We start from the raw sequence: 24,500 nt of genomic DNA on the forward strand, positions 1-24,500 counted from the left end.
ATAAGTTTATATGTGTTAAAATTGTTCAACATTTTAATTATTGTATTGTTTTTAAGTGTTTTTTGCACTACAATAATTGCACTGAACATAGGAATTCATTATTTTTTTCCAAATCATAATCCGGCCCTCAAACAGTTTGAGGGACTGTGTCCTGGCCCCCTGTTTAAAAAGTTTGAGGACCCCTGGTTTAGATGCACCCATAGCGTGGAATTTTTTTGTTGTTTTTCATTTGTTCAGTCGCTTCTGACTCTTCATGACCTCATGGGCCAGCCCACGCCAGAGCTCCCTGTCAGCCGTCACCACCCCCTTCAAGGTCAAGCCAGTCACTTCAAGAATGCCATCCATCCATCTTGCCCTTGGTTGGCCCCTCTTCCTTTTTCCTTCCATTTTCCCCAGCATCATTATCTTTTCTAAGCTTTTCTTTCTTCTTATGATGTGGCCAAAATACTTCATCTTGGCCTCTACTATCCTTCCCTCCAATGAGCAGTCAGGCTTTATTTCCTGAAGTATGGACTGGTCGGATCTTCTTGTTGGATCTTCTTCCTGATGTTTCGCCTGCATCTATGGCAAGCATCCTCACTACCTCTGAGGATGCTTGCTATAGATGCAGGCGAAACGTCAGGAGAGAATGCCTCTAGACCATGACCATACAGCCCGAAAAAAATTACAACAACCCAGCGATTCCGGCCATGAAAGCCTTCGACAATACATTTTTAGTGCTGTTTGTGTTTAATTCTGTTTTAATGTTTGTATATTTGTATATTTTAAATTGTATACTAATGCTTTTATGTTAATAAAGCTGGGTATAAATAAATATAATAATAACAATATTGTGTGTGAAAACTTGTCATTTCTAAAAAACATTTACATATAATGCAGTGATTCTCAACCTGGGGTCCTGATATTTTTGGCCTTCAACTCCCAGAAATCCTAACAGCTGGTAAACTGGCTGCGATTTCTGGGAGGATATCTGGGGACCCAGGTTGAGAACCACTGGTTGCCCTCCAAGAGTGTGGATAATATTCAACTAGTGCTACTGATTTTCTCTATGACCCCTGTTGGTTTATGTTTAGCAATAGCCTTTACTTAAGTCATGAACTGATGTCCTTCTTTTGATAATTGATTAAATGAGCATTACTTACATTTTAAAATTAAATCCAATCTCTTTGTCCCCTAGATACAGCTAAAGTGAGCTGCGGTGAATTAAAGTGTGAATCCAGTGAATGAAATCTCTTTCTGTTAAGGGCTTTCCATGTTCATCCAGGGCCCAAATCTAAGACACTTGTAAGGTACCCATGCTTAACAGTTGCCACCCAGCACCCAAGAGCTGTTTTTTCCCTTTCCAACAGACATTGATGGCCCACATTTCCAAAACATCTCAAAATGGAAAGGCACTCCCATCCCAAATTGGGGGTCCGTGATTGGCCCTTAGAGGATGGATATGATTGTTCTTTTCATCAGAAGTCTTGGAGATCCTGGGTTGTGAGAGTCAAACCTGTGAGGCATCCCAATGCAGGCAATATGGGATACAATGGGGTGTCCTATACTGTGGGTTGTTTCAATTTCACTATTGCCTTGGAGCAGGATGGTTGTCAAAGGAAGAACCGTGAATCTCAGTCTGAGACTTATCTGTTCACTAGAATAGACAGATGGATCAATCCCAAATGGTAATTCTCCCCCAAACAGACCCATTAGATCAATTTCTACCTACAAGCTGGCTTACCAATCAGCAACAGAGCCAGGATGATGGAATGGTCGGAATATTAAATTGGAATTCTAGAAGACTGGCATTTGATTTCTGGCTCAAGCAAACCCAAGAATAAATTAATTTTGTCAAGAAAATCCTATAGTAGTCACTACAGTTGAGGTTGGCCCTAAGGCACATAACACAGCAATTCAGCATTTTTTTCAATTGGTCTAACTCTAACCTAATTGAATCTCATAAGTAGATACGGCATGTCACGGAATTCATTACTCAGTTTTGTAAATCTTAAGAACCAAATGGAAGAAAAAAGCACTGGTGCTCAACATTTTGTTGGAATCTCTCTGTGTATGGGCATAAGCACAAACTAAAAGATTTTTTTCCTTTTCAAAATTAATGCAGTTTGAAACCATTTTTATCTGCCATAGCTCAATACTATGAAAATCTAGGATTTGTAGTTTTATAAGACACAAGCAGAGAAGGGTTATAAAATGACAACTCCCACGATTCTGTAGCATTGAGGAAGGGTAGTTAATGTGCCAAATGGCATTAATTCTACCGTGTAGATACTGTGCTGGTACAGCTGTACCAGGAGCTCCAATTTTGTTTGCTTTGCACTGTGTTTGTTTATAATTCTAAGTTTCAGGGACTCTGCAGATAGGTGGCTTCTTTTGGCTGCATTCATAGGGCAAGCCACCTGTCAATTATCATTGGGTTCCCTGGTTCCACCCCCTTTCTAGGCTTTGGAGGGAAGGGAGCCTTTTCCAGTCAGTCACAGCAAGGTAGCCAATTTATAGGATGTGTTTACTTTCCCTGTACAAAGACTTCAACCTTTAAGAGCTCCAGGGAAAGAACGCCAGGGAAGCATTCCCACAGCTTTATGGGTCTCCTAAGAACTCCAGGGATTCCTTCCTACAGCCTTGGGAGTTTCCAGGAAGACAGCCAACTCTAAAGAACATCCATTGCCTGTCTGGTAGGTCCTCTCAGTGTTTCGAGAAGCAGTTTGGCCTGGCAGAGGAGCCCACACCAGTGAGGGTTGGATTTTAGTTAGCCTTGGGAGAAGTTAAAAAGGGGAAATTTCCTTTGAAGAAAGTTATTGAAGATAGTGCCTGTTCCCTGTGGACAAGTTTGAGAGAACTGATACTTTACCAAGAAAGCTTTACAATTCCTGTTTGATTCATTAATAAAAGAACTTTGTTGTACCTTTTAAGCCATTTGAAGATTCCTTTTGTAAAGGAAGCCTCTGAGAACTTTTCCTAGGGCCCCTGGCTTCCTGCTGGGTAAAGGTTACACATCCTATATCTAAAGTCAACTAGCTATAGGCCCAGCGGCAACAGAACAGATACACCCTTAGTGGATTGGACCAGAGAGTCTTCTCAGCCATCATCCTATTTCCTGAAGCAGTGAACCAGAAATCTACACTGTATGCCACATAGGAAGCCCAGAAGCAGGGCTTGAAAATCCTCCTCACCCTGAACTATGGATTTCATGTATAGATAAGAAGGCCTTATATGCCCCCTTGGCAATTGTTTTTTTGTAATGTGCCTTCGTGTTATTTCGAGTTTATGGCAATGCTAAGGCAAAATTCTCATGGGTTTCTTGGCAAGGTTTGTTCAGAGGTGGGTTGCCTTTTGCCATTCTCTGAGGCTGAGAACATAAGACTTGTCTAAGGTCCTCCACAGGGTTTTGATGGTCTCCAGAGACATAGCCCAACTCTCAAATCACCTTACTTACTTCCTTTCTTCCTCTCAAATTGCCACACTAGGCTGGTTCTCTTTAGGAACTTTACACAATGGTTTATAGTCTCCAGGTGTGTTTTTGTTTAGCTGTCGTGGCTTACATCAGTTTTATTTCATCGTATACTTGCTTTGTGTCCATTATACAAGCATTAGCTTCTGACTTGGAGAACAATAACTTCCCTGAAGCCGATGTACATGTGATACAACTACTGGTTTTTCCTGTAAACCTTGTGTATTCCTCGTTTCAGCCATGAGGTGGAGATATGATCACAACGGTGCTGTTGTGATCTTATTTTTTTTTAAAAAACAAAAAAAACAAACATTATCTTCTTCCAACCTCTCCATCCCCAATTGGGTAGAGAATTTAATAGCTTTGTCTTCTGTAAGCAGTTGGTTTATTCAAATGATGTGGCTGAATGGTTGGACGTGTCACTGTTAAAATCTGAATAGAAATGAACATTTATGGTAGGTTGACATTTTAAGGGCAATGCTGAGGGAGGGGGATTAAAAACATGCTTATGAAACAGTTTATCTACTTTACACTGATTGGATCTCACTGGTATAAGGAACAATAAATGCAGTATATGACATGCTGAGATCAAAACCTAGACAGGGTTGCAGATATGAAGGCATCCCTTTTCTTTGGAGAATTTTGACATTTCTGGATACGAACAAAAGGTCAGTGTTCCCTAGTCTTCTGGGGAAGGCTCCCCGCAGGTTTATATTGTTAAGGCAACCACTTTGCAACTGATCTCCAGCTGTTAGATTATTAGCAATCATGTTGGGAGAGCCAAAAGCATCTCTCGGTCTGCTCTCATAGTTTTGAAAAGGGCAAACATCCATTATCCTTAATGAAGCTTGCTGCCTCTCACCCTCCACAAATGATGGTATATATTAATAGATTTAAAGCCGCCCAGCTTTTGCAAACACAAATGATTGTAACTTGCCTGTATTGGTATACTTCTCACAGCCGTTCCTGCATGATGGTTTAACATGAATTGATTCAAGGAAAAAAGTGTCTTGCTCTGTCAGCTCTCATTCACATCCATAAAGTTTCCTGGAAGAAATCTCGTATACGGAAGCTTTTGTATGGCATGTTCATTTGTTAGCAGAAAGAAAAATAGTTTGAATTTGCTCTAGTTTGGTTTGTTCAAGACCTTTAAAGTGTGGAGCTTGAGATTTACTTTCCAAGCCATTCACTGCAGAACAGTTCCAGTAATCTTTCTAGCCCTAATCCAGTGTGAAAGTCTCAGGATACCAAGCCATACAGTCACATTGGCAACTCATTCTAAGCCCATTCATTTACTTGAAAGCACATTTCTTCTGTACAAGAGGGTCAGACAGAAATGATTTTTTCCCCTTCTTAGCACATGCAGTTCTCTTCTATTTTCCTCTTTCTCTGGTGCTGCCATCGGTTGCCACTCTTCCTTTTTAGGGAAATTCAGGATTGATTAGCTTTTGGATCCATTTATTTTATTGTTTATTGCAGATCTCTTCTCCAGCAGCACATTTCAAATGACTTGATTCTCATCCTGCCCCTTTCTTTCACTATCTACATATATGGAGACTGAAAATACTTTGGCACGAATAGTCCTTACTTTGATAGATACTAAAGTGCACTCATTGGGACTATTCCTCATAAGCGGGTACATTAGTCAAATTGTTGCCTTTGGGACACAAATACCCTACCTACCTACCTCAAAGGGCTGCATTCCCTTTCTGTGAGGCTTCTGGAAATATGGTTCTTCTCTAAAACAGTGTGCATGTTCCATATACTCATTGTTTTACTGTGAAAATGGGGTGTGCTATTTTTAAAGCCATTCCTGCTGCAACCAACAATGGGGCGGAGACATGCAGTCTGTGGGGTGCATCTTGCCTGCTCCTGATATATAGGAGCTTTGTAGCGCCATCCCATGCCCAGGTGTGCGATAATAAACCTCATTAACATTTGACTACCTTCTGAGTTCCCTTCTAGAGCCCCTTCTACACTGCTATATAATCCAGATTATAAAATAAAATAATCCACATTATCTGCTTTTGAACTGGATTACATGAGTCTACAATGCCATATAATCCAGTTCAAAACAGATAATCTTTATATGGCAGTGTAAGACAGGGCCTGAGAAACAATACACTCACCAGATACTACTATTGTTTTTTGGGTCTTGTCCTTATCATAGAATCATAGAATCAAAGAGTTGGAAGAGACCTCATGGGCCATCCAGTCCAACCCCCTGCCAAGATGTCGAATTGCAGGTGTCATGGTTGCAGCATCACAGTTTCTCTGTCAGCTTTGCTGCCTTTTTCTTTCCCCAAGAACAGAATTGTTCCAAGACACCATGAGGCCCAGGATGCGGGCCACCTCAAAAGCAGCAGTGGTATCTGGTTGCCTTTTCTTCACTGTTACCCAAAAGTATGCTGCACCCAAAACATCGAAGAAAGGGCAGCAGTAGCTGGGCAACTATAAGGCAGCCTTTCAAAAGTGATTAGAAAACTTAAGGGAGCCCAACTGCCAAGGGCAATATACACTATACAATATACAATATACAATCAAGCCAAGGCACTTATTAAACAACGTATCACAGACACAGAGCGCCAACTAGATCTGGCCTCGGCTCCAACCTTCCTTGTCAGTGAAGACAGCAGATACCTTGCCTCCCCTATGGCATATTTAACATACTTAGAGGTTCCTATTCATCGAAGGGCTTTCACCCTGGCCCGATGCCACGCTCTCCCATCAGCTGTACTCGAGGGCCGCTACCGGAAGATCCCTTTCCCAGAGAGACTCTGCCCCTGTGACTCGGGTCATGTGGAAACAATAGAACATGTGCTCCTTCAGTGCCCGTTCTACAGGGATACCCGTGCCAGGCTTATCTTACCTCTAATAGACAAGCACCCAGGCCATTCAGGACAATTTTATACCTCCCTGCTACTTGCAGATACTAATTCAGCTACAACCTACAATGTCGCAAAGTTTTGTGCAGCAGCATACACAATCCGCCAGGGGATGACTAGTTCCAAAAGTCAACTGTGTGTCCAGTAATCTTCTTCCCTGGATCTACAATTTGGTGATGGGTCTGGGCATTGTATGTTTTTACCCTGTTTCCCCTTCTGCTCCCTCACCCATATTGTGTTTTTAGTAGTGGTATTTATATATTTTTAATGTACCAAACATGCCAGGTTTGTATGGAAACGTGACATTATTTCCTGTGCTGGTCAATGACCGAAATAAATGTTTTTTGATTTGAAGGGCAATATACACAGAGAGACAGTGAATTTTAAATAACACTATTCTAAAAAAGCTGAAATTATATTCCTGCTTACTTGTGAGAAGAGGAAATCAGGTCGATCCCCCCACCTTCCAATAGTCAAGAATATTACAGTATTTCAGCCATGGTAATTACAATTCGACATCCTATTCTAAGCTACATTCAAATGCTTGGGATGAGCACAATTTAAATCAGTGTGTTCCTGTAATCATGGCTACTGAGAAAAGACGTTATGATTTGTACTTTCTTAATTTTGCAAGAGCCAATTTTTATGGCACTATAAAACCTCTCTACCTTTATTTTCTGCCACAAATCTTTGTAGCATTCCACTTCACCTGTGGAATAAAACCAAACATACACGTAATGTTCTTTTCCAGATTTCCTATACATGCTTTTCATGTACAAATATATAAATATCATGTTTTTTTATATTGCTTGTTCCAGCGAATTCCTATAGATAGATTAGCACAATAAGTGCTCTGTTCTCTAAACACATGCCTTTGAATAGAAATAGAAATTCCAATCTGTGTTAGAAAGGGTCACTGTGGTGGCCTCCCAACTCCAAGTGTGTTGGCCTCCCAGCTCCAAGGATTTCTGGATGAAATGGATTATCTAGAACCATTTCAATCTAGTTTCAGGCCTGGCTATGGAACAGAGGCATCTTTGATCACCTTACTGGATGACCTATGCAGAGAGCTAGACGGGGGGAGTGGCTCCCCATTGGTTTTCCTGGATCTCTCAGCAGCTTTTGATACCATTGACCATGGTATCCTTCTGGATCATCTCACTGGGATGGGACTGGGAGGCACTGTCCTACAGTGGCTCCAATTCTTCCTGGAGGGCCATACACAGAAGGTGGTGACGGGGGCCTCCTGTTCGAACCCCTGGCCGTTAACCTGTGGAGTTCCTTGGGGTAATAATGATGATAATAATAATAATAATACTTTATTTATAACCCGTGTGGGTTCCATTTTGTCTCCCATGCTGTTTAACATAGACATGAAACTGATGGGAGGGGTCACCCAGAGTTTTGGCCTATTTATCAGAGAATGAAATTCTTATTTAAAATATTAGGCAAATCCACAGAATTTTATTTCGTTAGTCTTTTTTCCCACTAAACACTTGGGATATAATGCCATATTTCAACAAATCATATTTCAACAAATGTAAGGTGCACCTCAATTTTGAAGCTCCAATTTTAGAGGGGGAAAAACAATTTGCTTAAAATATTGTTTAGAATCTCCTCTGCACAATATGTTTTTTTAATGTTGCTTTGTAGTGCAATCTATCCTATGAGGTAAGGAAGCAGTCTGAAGAAAATTGGAAGTCATCTTGTCAGCATGAGTCTTTTTTTTTTTTTTTACTAAAGATCCCATCAGCTGGAGGTTTTCCTCCATTTCTGTACACTTCTGAATCCCACAGATCCCATCAAATGATGTACAATTTGCTCCACAAACTGCCCGTGAGATTCCATCTCTGGAGATGTAGAAACGGGTGGATTTGAAAGACAGGCAGGCATTGACTCCACTCCTCTCTTCGTGTAGAAACACTTAAAAACTAATATTTTTCCCTGGAATGGGAAGTGATGGATCTGTCCATTTACATTCAGTTTTGTGACATTTCAGTGTGGGTGTTCATGTGGACAGGGTCTGTTAATGGTTTAAAGACAGTGTTTTAAAAGTGTCCTGATCTCCTTGAGAGGAGGGGTTCAAAGAGGACAAGGCAGATCTCATTGAAAGAAATGTTTTAAAAGTGTGCTGGCCTCCTTGAAATAAGAGGAGACAACACCATCTATATAATAGGAAACGAAGCGGATGGTTGAGTTAGAAACAAGAGAAAGTGATCCTGTGTAGTAAGAGTGAGTAAATTCTCTGTCTTCTTTCAAGATAGAGCACCATGGAAGGTCATGCCAAGAAGATGATTCCACTCACTTCCCCCACCCTCCCAATGGGGGAGGAGGTCCTAAGTCACTGGGTCCTTTGGGGAGGCCTCAGTAGTCTGGCTGAGTCTGAGGACACAATGGTAGGGGACTGGAAGAGCTGTTCAGGCTAGGGCCCTTCCATCACCTCCTCCTCCTGTAAGACAGTTTTTTAAAAAAATAAAAAAACTAATTTGGGGCTGGGCCATTTCTCTTCCTCTCTTAGAGGTAGGGCAGGCTTTTTAAAAAAATAAAAAACCCAAAACCAGTGACTTTTAGGGACCATTGAATCTAATGGACACTTCTGTCCTTAAACAGGAAAAAGTGTAACTTAGATTTGATGAAACATGGTACGCCGATTCTCTCCTTCACACACACACACACACACACACACACACGGAAACAAAGTGACAAGAATGAATACACAACCTAGAAGGCAGCGAAAGTATGAAATTGCATGTTATTACCTCCTCTCTTTTAATCCTTGCACCTTTCACTTTCTCTAGGTCGCTCCATTGCATCAGACAACACAGGCAATTAGTTGTTTGTTGATAGTACGACAGGAATATGTAGCCCTCCAGATCTGTTGAGCTTCCTTTGCCTTCATGTTATTCTGCCATTGGTGTCATAGTCTTATCATCAACTATGCTCGCTAGGTCAGATGAGATTTGACGTCCCATCACAGCTGGAGCCATTCCATATTCACCATCCTTGAGTTAACATCTCAACGTTTATGCCCAAGCCTTTTCATCTTAGAAGCATCTACAACTGATCAGTTTGACAGTTACAAATGGCCACATCTGTTTTACTGTCAAGTTATTCTTCTTCCAATCGGCTAGAGAATTACCTTTTTGTACCTTTTCCATGATACCCTGTGGCCTGCAACACTGAGGCTCCATTTTTTCAGTGACTAGATTTTGGAGGAAAGTCACTAAGTTGGGAGATTTCTTCTTCCAGCCCAAAGATCATGAACCTGTGAGTAGTTCCAGGTTGGGGGTGGTTAGGCCAAGTCTCTACAAAATCTTTTCCTAATCACTCTTGCTTACATATTGGTATAAAAACATTCCTCTGCCATGAAACTGAGAAGATGATCAAGATTTTTGTTGCATAATTAATAGATAAACACATATATCATTATGTGCTTCTTGATTGCAATTAATTTGGCTGCAAAGAGGCTCAGAGTAGGATAATTGATTGCTCTTTCCCCAATAAGACCCAAGGAAAAACATGGCTGGGGAAGCAAAGAGATATGGCTTTTCAAAGAAGATTGACAAGTGTCTTGTAGTAGGAACTTGCAAAATGTGTAAAAGGGATGATGGAAGTAATAAAAGAGGCTGTTGCCTAGGAAAAGCATGAATCATAACTTAATTACCATTTAATTTGTAATATATCCGAGTCTTTTCTGGCATGGCAGAGTGAGCATCGTTTGAGGTGTTCCGGTTCAATAGTTTCCCCCGTACCAATTATTCCCAAATTATTAAACCATACTAGTGGGAAAGGATGCATATTTTGAAGGATCTGATTGAACTTTTGTTAATGTCACTATTATTATTATTATTATTATTATTATTATTAATTTATTCATTTATATCCCATTTTGCCCCAACAATGAGCCTCAAAATGGCTTATAAACATTAACATACATACACACATTACATGTACTGGTAATAATATCTATTGACTCATATTGTTTCCAGTATATTGTTATGTGCAACTTTTCTGACAGTATAATACATATGTGTTTGTTAATAAAAACATACTCGTAATGGAGAAAAATTACTCTTATTTACACTACTTTATGGGGGGGGGGGGAATCTGTTTGTCAATTTGATGTAATTTATTCACAAATCTTTTTTTCCAAACAGTTTTGCACTTCCATTGTCTACAGATAGGTTCACAACAAGGAGTTTTCCATTTCAGAAAGGGATATTTCACAGCTAAGATATCTTGTAAAAGTATATATCCAAAAAAATTAAAAGCGAGCATGTACAGAAAAGTGATTTGCTAATACTGGTGTCACAGTTTACAAGTTATAACAAATAATACAGAAAGCACAAATACAATAGTTATGAAGAACATAAATATTTTCACTTCTCATGTGGGTTGGTTGCAAACTGCTTCATCAGTGAGTAGTCCAGAGTTCAAAATGCAACAGAGGCTGGTTTCTTAATCCTCCATATTCCATCATGTCAAGTCTAATCCAAAATGGTTTGCCTCCTGAGACGAAGCAGCAAAATGTGCTTCCGCCTCAATCAGTTCAAGATGAACAGTACCCAAAAGCCAGCCGAGTTATTTTGGCACATGAGGCAGAAAATCCTATAAGCACATCTCTCAATTGTCAATAGTACAAACACAATAATAACAAATTGCTTAAAGAACAATTTGCTGCCTCCTCATGAAACCCGAGACCTACTACCTTGAAGCAGCCGCCTCGCCTTTCCTAAGGATAAGGCAGATCCAGCATCCTATTGAGTTCAGTGATGAAAGTGCACTTTTAGACATCGTGAATTCAGTCCTTGTCTCAGTTTGGGGATGCCTAAGGCAAAGGACAGGAGAAGATAAAGTAAGATCATAGTTAATTTTCCCCAAGTCAATCACCATTACTATCAGTGTGCATTTCCCCTTTCTGTTTAAACAGTTCAGTCAACGAGTTTACATTTCAAGAAAGCAGGAATAGCATGAAAGCCATCTAGAAGCAGGTCAGGTAAAGAAGAAATGAGCAATTGAAAAATATACAGATTCTGGTGGATGCTTAAAATTTTAGGCATGGACTCTGTTACCCATTTGTTCTCTTCTTGTTTCTTATTTGCTCAACTTGCATGTCTGAGAATCAGCTCCAGTATTTCACTGTTGGCCTGCCACATATATATTAAGTGAAAGAGTTATTTTCATCCTCTAATCATTAGTCTTCTTCATGGAACTTTTTTTGAACAGTTTTGAACCTTGTTGGTGCAATTTCTTGAGAAGTGACATCATAAGTTTCTATTATACCATTAGTAATGCATATATGGACCATACACATTAAAATATTATATCATTCTATTCTGTTAAATTGTTATACCAATAGCCACAGGCTTAAAAGGAAATGTGTATCTGTAATAATCTGCATGCCAGATTGTGTGCCTTCAGTCTACAACATACTATCAATTACACAACCAAACAGGGAAACAGAAAGTTACCACAATGTGAGACATCATTGAAACTCAGGAAGAAAGACTAAGGACCGGAATACTAGCGTAAACTTGCACATCTATATGTATTAATAAACATTGCTGAAGTCCTGCTTATCATGATGGTGGTCAATGATGAACCTATATGCTATTTTATCGACTGGAAATTACACTGAACCTTTTAAACAAACATCTTTTAAACAAATTACAAGAAAGGAGATTCCATCTGAACATTAGGAAGAACTTCCTGACTGTGAGAGCTGTTCAGCAGTGGAACTCTCTGCCCCGGAGCATGGCGGATGCTCCTTCTTTGGAGGTTTTTAAACAGAGGCTGGATGGCCATCTGTCAGGGGTGCTTTGAATGCAATATTCCTGCTTCTTGGCAGGGGGTTGGCCTGGATGGCCCATGAGGTCTCTTCCAACTTTATGATTCTATGATCTTGATCCTTGAACGGGTCCTGATGAATGTATTAAATAATAAATCTCCATGAAAGTTTTGGATGATTGGCCAAAAATTAGTTTTTACTTCATTGAAGCTCAACAGAATATCATTTACACATAGATGCCAAAGTCTTGTTAATCTCAACTACAGTAGATGTGATGTGGAATTTCAACACAGAGGTTATCCAATTCAATCAGTGGGTCTATTCTAGTTAGGACCATTAATAAAATTTAAACCATATTGGGAAGGACTGTCACTTTATCAGTATGCTGAAAACTACGATGAGGAAAATACAGATTGAACATCCCTTATCCAGAAATCTGAAATACTCCAAAATCCAGAATCAGCTGAGATAATGACACCCTTGCTTTCTGATAGTTCAATATCCACAAAGTGTTTCATGCACAAAATCACTTAAAATAGTCCACAAAATTACCATCAGGTTATATGCATAAGGTGTTTATTAAATATGAGTGCATTTTGTGTTTAGACATGGAGCCCATCATCAAGGTATCTCATTAAGTCTATTCCTAGGCTCTTCACTCCGTGCAACTGAGGAACAGATTTAATCTACGAAAGCTGATGCTAACCAAATTCATTCTCTCAATTAGTCTCTAAGGTGATGCATGATCCCTTTGCATACAGATAGTCCAGACAAATGCAGCAATGCCTTTGAATCATATCTCATTATGCAAGTGCGGTATAAAGCCAGTATCCACAAGGGATACAGTCCAAGACATGCACACACTCTCTTGTGGATACATGGAACTGTGGAAAATAGCAAACCCTAGATTTTCACTATATTTGTGCCAGAAGTATACTATAGAACAACATTGGGAGAACTAGAGAGGCCCACAAACAGTTCTGCTGGGGGTGGAGGGAGTATTTTGTAGGATCATTTGTAGGTGAAGCGACGAATATCAAATCCATGGGTAAAAGTATCACACTGGATAGGCAAAAACAGTTATTTTAAAATCTAGGGAAAACACAAAATCAAAAACCCTTCTGGTCCTAACCATTTGAGACAAGGATTATTCATCCTGTATTGCAGTTCTTAAGGGAGAAATTCTAGGTTGGTACTATATTTTCATGTATCTCTCTTTTGAGGACATTGAAGTATAGCAACAGCTGCTACAGGTGCGGATTGTTGTCACCGTCACCACCATCATTGCAAAAGAAGAAGAAGAATTGGGGTGGGATGTTGGAGAAGGGTAGGAATGCAGAAAAAACCCAACTTATTCTGGCCATTGTAGTACTAATCAATGCACTCTCCTCATGCTATGCAAATTATTATTATGGGAGACATTTATACAACATCAAATTATTGTTCCATACAGAAACTTTCCTATCTAAAGTGGGGGAGGCGATTAATAAGAGAGCAGCAATAGGATGAAAATGCTGAACACTCATGTGACTTATTCATATAAGTAACAATGATTGTAAAGATTTCTGTTGTGATTGGCTTACATTATAGTAGGGATGGAGAACCTCTGGGCATGGGCCAGATGCAGCCTTCAGAGTTTCCCAGCCTGCTTGTTCTGATGCTATTTCACATTAGCTGTTTGCCTTTAAAGATAAAACAGAAGGAGAGTGGGAATGTTTTACAAGGAAGTGAGCTCTCATCTGCAGCCCAAGAACCTGATCAGAGTTTGCTAAGAGTGGAGAGACCAAGATGGAGAAAGCGAAAGTCATGTTGTTTCCTGCCTGTGGTCTGTCCATCATCTACCTACTAAACCCAGTTTGGCATCATTTGCCAAAGACATGTGTAGAAGATGGGTGTTACAAGGCATCCTTTCTATTCACTGTGCAAAGTAATGAAATATCCAGGACAGGGTATTCCCCGCCATAAACTTTGCCTATGGCATCATCTTCCGGCCTGCATTCAGATCTGCCTATCAGAATGCAGGCATATCATTTAGTAGATATTTGTGGCCCTCCAGATGAGACTGAAGGTCTCATTAGTCTCAGGTAGCATAGTTGGTGCTGAAAAATACAGAGAGCTCAGATTAAGGAACATTTGAAGGACCACACACTTTCTGATCCTTCTTTAGGAACGTGTCTTGCAAAAGTTTTTATTGGAGTAGTTTAAGGGTTTGAATACATCTCTTGAAGGCCATTATAATAGTTTTATTGCCATTACAATAGAACTGGTATTAAAATATTATTTTAAGTTATGTTAAGCAACCTAATGATAACTTAAACACACATGCACTGTCACATACTAATTTCTCACATACACACACACCCCACTTCACATGCTAATTCCACACACACACATACACACACACACACACCTTGCCACTTTCCACTGCAGTTGGATTTTTTGGGAAATATGTGCTCAGAGGTGGGAGGTTGCCCTTTGCCTTCCTATGAGACTGAAAGAATGTGACTTGACCAAAATCACCTAATGGGTTTCCATGGCCAAGTGAGGATTTGAACCCTGGACTCTAGAGATAGAATCCAACATTCAAGTCACTATACCACACTGGCTCTCTTTTCAGGGGCCAGATTGGAATAATAATAATAATCATCATCATCATCGTCATCATCATCATCATCTTTATTTATATTCCGCTCTATCTCCCCAAAGGGACTCAGGGCGGATTCCAAACATAAAAGGCAAACATTCAATGCCCAGATCCAACAACAATACATCCATACTAACATAATTTAAATAACCCCACATATAAACACAATTATAATTTAACAACTAAAATTAAATAAAAAGACAGTCTGTTACAACAGACATGAGACAAAACATCAAACATAGAATGGAAACAATAATTTCCCATTTTCTTAGGGTAAATCGATTAATCTTTGCTCTAGATATCTATTGAGCTGGTAGGGTGAGCAAGGCATGGATACAGATGGCAACTATTAATCAGAGGTATAATGGTAGTATTACCAACTACTATTCCTCCTCCTCGTAAGCCAGTTAGCAAAGGTATGTCTTCAGCTGGTTTTGAAAGCGGGTAGGGAGGGGGACATCTTTAACTCCTTAGGAAGGGAGTTCCAGAGGTGGGGGGCAGTCACGGAGAAGGCCCTTTCTCTCGTTCCCACCAGCTGTGCTTGGGTCGGGGGTCAGTCATCAACATTACTATTCAACCACATCATTGAATCTTTCCTCCAAGAAAATAATATAGAGAGGAGTAGGGTGGAGGAACCTGCATACATGTGAGGTGGGCAGTGCTTCTGTTTGCCACAATATAAATGTATGAAGCAGTTTTATTGGTCAATTCATTTTCTGTTCTCAGTCTCACTTTTTTTTTTAATAAACTTTATTGTCAGTTTTGATACAATTATAAAAACAATAGAAAACACTGAGACACACAAGGGTCAAGGAATAGGGGGGGAGGTGTGGGTAAGGGGGGTTTCTAGGAGGGGAGGAGGGGGAATAGAGAAGGGAAGGAGTTGCGTGTTGGGACAACGCGGGGGGGGGGGGGGGAGGATAGAGAAGGGGGAAAGGACGTTTAAAACCAGTCAGTCTCACTTTTAAGGTGAGGATGTTGGAAGTTGAGTTGACATGCTCATTGCCTTGTTGAATAACTTTCGGTGTTTGTTTGCAGTAAATTCGATGTAAATTACTGAATAAGGATGGTGCTGATGAAGAAGAACTGGGAAACATGACTAAATAGTTCCATATGAAACAAATACCTGGGGGTTAGGAAGCTCAGGGTTTCAACCACACATAGTACAAGAAGCTAGAAAACAGTGTTCTCGTTTTAAAGTACACAAATTGCTAAATCCACCCATAGTCCCATTCAATACACAACAGAGTGTGTATACTATGAGTGTGAAAAAAATCTCAGAGATCATACTTTACATTGTCTGAAATAGTCAAGCTGTCCTATTGACCTGCTTGAGGACAGAATGTTGTACTTGGGCTGAAATAACCTGGCACTCTTACCCCATGAATTCATTCCACAAATTCAGATCAAACACTTGGAACATTTGGCAATGGCCCACAAGTCTCCAGGGAGGCACACATTAATGTTGCCTTTGTCAGTGCTCCACTGCTATTTTCTGTTATTTCTGCAGTCTGTAGATATATTTTGGAGTCTTAGAAAGCAGCAGTTAGCCAAGAACTGAAAAGTAATCATAACTGTTCTGTATTGAGGTGGAAAGCTCCCTGATGTCTTCCAGATGTTTAGACTACAGCTCCCATCAGAAAGAGCCATGATGGCCAATAATTATGGATTGTGGGATATGTGACACAAAACACCTGGAAGGCAGTGGGTTTCTATAGCATAGACATTGCTTTCTTACTTTCCACAAGTATATGTCACACATGTTGGGTAAACATAACAAAAATGTGCCTGGAGTTATACAGAAATGACACCATGTCTGCCAGATGGACCAACAGTCTATACTACACTAAGACCACAAGGCTGACTGGAAGGTGGAAGTCAGCAGCTAAAAATGAATAAAAATGGGACACCCCCAGGCAGCAGTACTGGAAGATGGTGGAGCGAGTGCTACTATGATGCATGGACCGCCAAGATGCAGGGTCAGAAAATCATTGAAGCAGAAAGAGCCCGCTATTGGGTAAAAAGGTACCTCTTCCTTGTTGAGTTACACTGCAGCAACTCATGAGGAGGGTTGTTGTGAGTTTTCTGGGCTGTATGGCCATGTACCAGAAGCATTCCCTCCTGAACTTCTGGAACATGGCCATACAGCCTGGCAAATTCACAGCAACCCAGTGATTCTGGCCATTAAAACCTTCGAGAACAAACTCATGAGGAGTCAGAACTGGATTATAAGAACTGGTCTGCCTTTCCCTCTACTGCCGAAGCAAATTGTATGCATGTTTTGTTGGATAATGACATGGTGTTGCCATGGATACACTACTTCATTGCTTCTGATCAGGTCATATAGTTGCACACACATCTCTTATATAAGAAATTTAGTAGGTAATGGAAAAGCAAGGTGCATCTCTCCTTTATGAAGATGCCAAATCTTCCCTACCTGCAGCATGTACCCCACCAGCCTGGGCTCCCTTCGGATTATTTTCAAAGCATTTCAAAGCATAAACGAATCCCATTCTACCCTAAACCTAGGGCTATACTTCAATCAGTTCCTCACAAATTGGCTGACTGTGTCCTGGGTAAAAGAAAGCAAGATTACCATCTCTAGGCAAGACACCAACAATAAAGCCAAAAAAAAAAAGAAAAAAAAAGCAAGCCTTCTTAGTCACTGGTCAGCAAGGAGAACCATTTAGTCAGAAATGAGAAGCCAAGAGAAGGGAGAGGTTAACCTGATACTTCAGCCCTTTTTATATTTCTGCATGGTAACTGGAGAAACAGTGGAAGAAGCAGTATGGTCCCCCACATTTGGTGTGTCTAGACTGATTAAAAAGATGGGGAAGTTCAAAAATTTATTGCTATTCTTTCTTCTTTTATTTTTGGAAATCCATACAAATGTTGTTTGTTCAAGAATGTTTTCTCTCAGCTCCCAGGATGATCAGAGACTTTAATACGAGGTTTCCAATGGGTTTATTTTAACCCAGAATAAAACGGAAGAATGAGAATGAGGAGTTTTCAATCAGCCTGGATGCACCCACTGCATTTGACTGGGTTGGCTACCCCCGTATCAATTGACAATGAACCTGCATTGTGAAGGGTATATTCAGAAAGACTGCAGTTCAGTCTTGAGTTTAAGTATGCCCTGCAAAAGGGACAGATGGCAAATCATGTTAAAGTACTCTGTTCCTGAGACCTTGTGTTCCCCCCCCCCCCCCAATCATGTCTGAATGCAACTCCCAACATCACTCATCTTTGGCTCTTTTTGCATGGAGCTGATAGGCATTACAGTCTTTGAACAACTGAACAGCCTTGTACTCCCATTTCTGCTTTGAAGTATAGACCTTAATAGGCTTCTTGTTGTTGTTAACTGCTGTCAGGTTGACTTACAGCGAGTCCATGAACATGAGACTCCAACAAGTCATCTGATTATCAACAGTCCCACTCAGATTTTTGAGATTCAGGACTAGATACAGACTCTAACCTAGTATAAGGCAGCTTCCTGTTTTCTGTTCCTCCCACTAACTGCACTGCAGAAACAAAAGGTCTTACATTCTCCTGTTTTGCTATAATTCATGCTTTGGAATAAATTAAGGCTGAAATCCTATAAGGAGCTACGTAGTAGAAATTGCCACATATGGAGCGACATGGTGTAATCTTTATGCCAAATAGCAACACTGTGCAATTAAAATCTGCAACTGAATCTATCACTGAATATGCATGCACATGTCAGGCACATCAATGCACAATGTACATGCCCTTCTGCATTTGCAGAAGCACTACATGTGCCATTTCAAAAATCTTGAACTGAACATAGACATTCCTTATAAGACAAAATTGTCCAACCACTTCCACAGGAAAATGCAACACCATCAATATTCGGGACATCATTTCAAGTTCTTGATACTTCAAGATACTCAACATCACCAAAAATAACCACAATTTACAATTTTATTAAACAGTCAGCACACAGATATTGTTTGGAACTGGGTATTGGGAGAAAATGCTGTAGAACATTTGATTTTAAATCAGCACAATTAATATTTCTTCTACTCCAGAAAAAAACCCTAAAACCAGTAATCTGGGGCTCATTTCCCCAGCTTAATGAATTTTGGGTCAGCGAAGCAAAAAGATGAAAGCAATAGAAAAATATTGGAGTGTTACAAGAAGAAGACAATGATGTTTGGACTTCCCATAAATTTAAGTCAATGAGAGTAGACAATTGCATAAGAACAGCCTGATTTCAATACCAGAAAAGAATATGCAGTATTTGATTTTGTGTTTCTTTGTATCTTTGAACTTCAGATACCTATCCATTTTTTTAAAAGAATGCAGCTATGTCTATTTCTGTAAACATTCATCTTCATTTTACCTCTCACCACCACTACATCAGAGGCATTTAAAGCATCAGTGGTTAAGGTATTTCCAGAGATTCAGCCACTAGGCAGTAAATGCCTCCACAATCAACTTATCCCCAGCAGAACTGCACTTTTTAGAAATAACTGCAGAACACGTTTTCCTGATTGTTCAGCACAGAACAGAAAATATATAAATTCATTTCCAGACGAGCAGAGTATTACCCAACTGTTCCTAGTACCATTAAAGTGTTATGTCTGCCTTTATTATAATCGCTCTGGAGAATAGAAGAATTGTGGTCAACATTGGGCAATGATACAGCCACAGTGAATCACTTTAAAATCCTATTGATTTTAGTGGTAGAATAAACTTATCATGCTTGGAATTTATCATGGAAAGCAACAAGTTGTCAAGTGTTTATTTGTAGCCTCATGGTGCCACTAGTATGAATAAAATGGAATTATTCACAGGGCTAAAATAATTATCCAGATATTCAGCAAAGGGAACAAGAGGTGCTCTGCTAATTAGGGAAGCCATATTATACTTCTTTTTCTTTTTGTCTAAACTTTGAAAAAAATCCAAATGTTATTTTCCCATGTATTAAAAGGACAGAAAACCTGGGTATGTTTAAATTTAGAGAAAAGTGGTGTTATTCATTTCTGTATATTCAAGATGTTTCTAATTTATGGCAGTCCTAAAATAAATCTATGGAGGAATGTTATTGGCAAGATGTTTAGAGGTGCCTTGCCATTGCCTTCCAGAGAGTGGGACTTGCCCAAGTTACCCAATGAGTTTTGATGTCCAAGTGTGGATTTGAACCTAGGTCAGCAGAGTTGTAGTAGTCCAGTCTTCAAAACCACTATACCACACTGTCTTGGAATATCAGATAGCAGCTTTTAAACATCTAAAAGGATGTCAGAAATTAAGAAGGAAACCACAGGCCTTGCCTGCTCTATCCACCAAGGACAAGGCAAGAACCAGTGGATTTAAAAATACAGGGAAGTTGATAGAGAACTGAAGGTTCTGAGATGCTTCTCAGCTGGATGGAGTTCAATAGTTTCAAGAATGCTGGACCTCTGTGAGGTCCTGTAAACTACAGGATGCTTTTGCTGGAGATTTTCTTGGTTGGCAAAGCTATCTGATAACTATTTGTTGTTTATTCACTCAGTCACTTCCTCATGACCAGCCCACGCCAGAGCTCCCTCTCGGCCATCACCACCCACAGGTCCTTCAGAGTCAAGCCACTCACTTCAAGGATACGATCCATCCATCTTGTCCTTGGTTGGCCCCTCTTCCTTTTTTACTTCCATTTTCTCCAGCATCATTGTCTTCTCTAAGCTTTTATGTCTTCTCATTATGTGGCCAAATACTATGCCTAACATTAAAATATCTGCCTGGAGTGTCTAGTTTGTCATGAGGGTTGGTTTGTTTGATGACCAAAAGCAATAGAAAAAGGAGCTCCTGTATCACAAACAGTTGAGTTGAAGTTAGCATTTTGGCAGATCAGCTTGGGACAGCTTAAATCAAATTGTTAGTCTCAGAGTAAAAGACTTTGACTCCGTGGAAACTTGCTAAGTCAAAAGCTAGGTATGTTATGTAACAGCAACTTCCATCACCATCATCTAATCTGAAACAGATTTAAATGAACATTTTCAAATAACTTATGGGTTTAAAAGTATAGATAGAAACGTGTGTATAAGAAGAGAAGGGTAGGAATGGAGAAGTAAGTGGATAGGAGGAGTACAAGTTTGTTCCTCTTTGCTAACATTCTGGGTCAGATCCCATTCCTCAAGATGATATTTGGTTTGAGAAGACATGTGTCTCATTTGAACACACAAAAAGGAAGGCAAAGTCATCAGACAGAGCCTTTAATAGTTAAAGAGAAAGGGGCAGTTGCTGTCACACACTTCTCAGCTACAGCATCATATGACACTATCCAGAATCCTTTCCACAATCTTCTTGCTGCCCAACTAGCAAAGCACACAGGAACCCTGTGTTCCTTTACATCTCATCTTCAGAAAGCCATTTTACAGCTCTTCTCAGTGTTTGTCAAGGAACTCTTTGCAGTTGCCATGGATCCCTTACATGCTGCAGGACAAGAAGCTTGCTACTGCAACACCAACTCTGTTGGGCTTCCTGCTGGGCCTACAGAACTTCAATGGTTTCCTTGCATGACTAGAGTGAGAACTCCAAAATACACCTGTCATTCCTCAATGGCTGTATTTCACAGGGGAAGAGTCATTATAGTCAGTGAACTGTCTTTCCAGGGAAGCTGCTCCATTATTTCTAATTCAAGAACAAAACCTCAGTTCACTGAAAGATACCGGGGAAGCTGCTGTCCTTCAGAAATGTGAGTGAACATGCAACTGAGGATTCTATTTCTCACCTGTCAAACTCTCAATGGTTTAACAATCAGATGGTAGGTACAGCTAAGAGGAAGCTTGTTGTTGACCAGCTGAATCAATACTGAAGGTGCTTTTAGATGGAATTTGTCTTTGCCACTGCCCTGCCTCAAACACTGTATTTTAATGGGGACCTGAACTTTGTGGTTCTCAATTGTAACTCCCTAGTGTTTCCCCATCTTTGGACTTTTTTCTCTCCAATGTGACTCTCTAAAGAGTAAAAGAAGGAATTGCCACACAATATTCTTGGATGTTTAGTGCTTACACACAAGAAGAGCTGCCTCCTTTTATCTAAGATTCTCCTGATATGTGTTGATGCTAGGGACAAAGAACAAGTTAGTGCCCACTGTTAATTTATGTACAAGCCTGACTAAACTAGAAATTTAATTTTTCTACAGCACTGATTACTAGATGGCCTTTTCCACCTCACTTGAAGGCAGTAGACTAGCATAGGACTTTATGGCATGATGCTGCTTTTCACAGCATTGATAGCAGATACATGCTAGAATTAGCACCCTCAATATCACGCTTCTCTTCATTTGCACAGTAGTGCCAGTTTAGGAATCCACATTCCTGCAATCATAGTTCTACATACCCCATAAGCCCATTTTCCTGCACTTTCACTGTTCTATATTTTTAAGGACAATTTCAGCGATGAAAATTGTTGAAAAGTAAATATAACAGCAAAATATGAACAGAAAACAAACAGCTTGGGAATAACAAAGAAGAGGAGAGAAAGTGGGAGAGGAAGAGAATCCAGCCTCCTGACATCAAAAGCAATGGTGCTTGGCCAAGTAGAGAACAGCAGGGAAAGAGGAAGACTGCCTTACAGATGGATAGACTCAATCCAAGAAGCCACAACAGAGTGTCTTGAGGAATGATAGATTCATCATAAATAAGATTCAACCTGACAGCAATTAACATCAACAACCAATTAAAAGACCATTGTTCCATTCTACAGTATCATGGGTAGTTTTCCGAGGTACAAGTATATCTCAGTTTATAATGTAGACGTGTTCCTCAGTATTTAATAGAAAAGTTAGGGCCAGAGGCAGAAATAACATGGAAAGAATAGGGACATATTCCTGAACTTGAATGAGAAGAAGACATCAATAATTTCCAGCAGTTGATTTTTTTTAATCATAAACTAACAATTTGTACATGTTAAATAAAGCAGCCAGCTCAGGAGAAGCCTTATATAATTAAAACAACAACAAATTTAAATGTTTTTGAAAGCATCTTCTAGGAGTGATGTTTTTCACCAGCCTTTACTTTTCTTATGATTTCCGTTGTGAAGACCAAACATATATGTCTATGCTTTTTAGCAAGCTAGAGATGATTACTGAGGCCGTAAGAACTCAGTAAATGCTTCTGGGGCAGCTGCTGTTTACCTTGTCTCTTGTAAACAAGCATATCCAGCTGCAATAGGATCAGACTGAGGATCTATTCTTTCCCAGCTCAAGTTTTATTGCATTGTTTACTGCAGATACACTACTGCAATCTGGTACTGAAAGTCTGTCTTTCTCCCACCTTCCTTAACCATTCTCCCAATGTTGATTCTCCCAATGTAGACGGGACACAAGGAGGAAAAATGGGGGAAAGACGGGCACAAAAAGACAGTTAAAAAGAGCTTCTTTGTCAGATGCATTGTTAATTGACATATGCCTGTATCTAGATTTCTCCGCCCGAATGTTCTAATGCTACAACCAAACTACAAATCCCATAGTTCTGTATGATGTAGCCATGGCAGTTTGGGTGGTATCAAAATGCTACAATTGTGTTGTTTGAAACAAAGAGTCCTGTGTCAAAAATACAGCAAAGTGTGAAAAATAAACATTTATGTCACTCTCCTTTATGCCACTTGGGCATGCTAGAGAGCTAAAACCATGGAAAATTGTTAGAAAGAGAAATTCCTGTTTTGGCAATTACATGCTTTGGAAAAGAAAAGACTTAATTGCAAATGCTTCTTGAGTTATGAATCAGAGGAGAAAGTTGTTTCAAAGCACTAACCACCATAAAGCAATACTTCTTTATAGTAGGAAATGCTTGGGTATTGTGAGGGTACTATTTTCAGTTCCAACAAGAAAAAATGCCTCTGGAATAAGACAGAGTTGTGGACAATTTCAGTAGGTCATTATGACTTTAGCAGTCACAGGTTTTTTTTCTTTTAAAAATGATAGACTTGTAAGCTTTCAGTGGAACTTTTCACGGCAGTTGCCATTCCTGACTTCTATGTTAGTAGGGTTGAGAATCTACTACAGGCTTTAGTCTGAACTTTAAGATAGCTGTCCAAGGTGCTCAAATTTTTCATTGTTCATTGCCGTGGACAGCTCACTTAGTGCATACTAAAACCTTAATGGGTGCTCCATCCCTACTGACACGGGAGCCAAGAGCTACTATTGCTTCAGAATACAGGATTATCAGAGCCAGAAAGAACCACAAATCAAAAACATCTAGTAGAATTCCCAAAGCAAGATGTTATTAATTGAATAGAGTACAGTAGTGATACTGCCGTTTCACAGAAGCACATACGGACAATTTTAGCAGAAGCAAATTGGTCAAAGAAATAAATCCCGTGAAGCTTTCAGAAGATTTTTTGCATTTTTTAGCAAGTGAGAGAGAGAGACCAAACCCTGAAGACCAAAATTTAGTGAGCTCAAAATATTGGTGCATTATTTTAACCAAATGGTAACTTTTTCTTACCTCTAAGCCTAGAAACCCCTCTTCTTCCACATCACCTCTTTCTTTTTCACTCAGATGGAAGCCACCTTGTATTCCTTTCCCTCCAAACAACACTAGGCAAAATATTTTGTTGTCTGAGGCAGAAAACAAGGGCCACATTATCAGTCTACATCAGGGGTCCTCGAACTTTTTAAACAGAGGGCCAGGTCAAAGTCCCTCAAACTGTTGGAGGGCCGGATTATAAATTGGAAAAAAAAGCATGAATGAATTCCTATGCACACTACACATCATATTTGTAATG

The sequence above is a fragment of the Anolis sagrei genome, chromosome 2 (assembly GCF_037176765.1).
Source record: "Anolis sagrei isolate rAnoSag1 chromosome 2, rAnoSag1.mat, whole genome shotgun sequence".
NCBI classification, from domain to species: Eukaryota; Metazoa; Chordata; class Lepidosauria; order Squamata; family Dactyloidae; genus Anolis; species Anolis sagrei.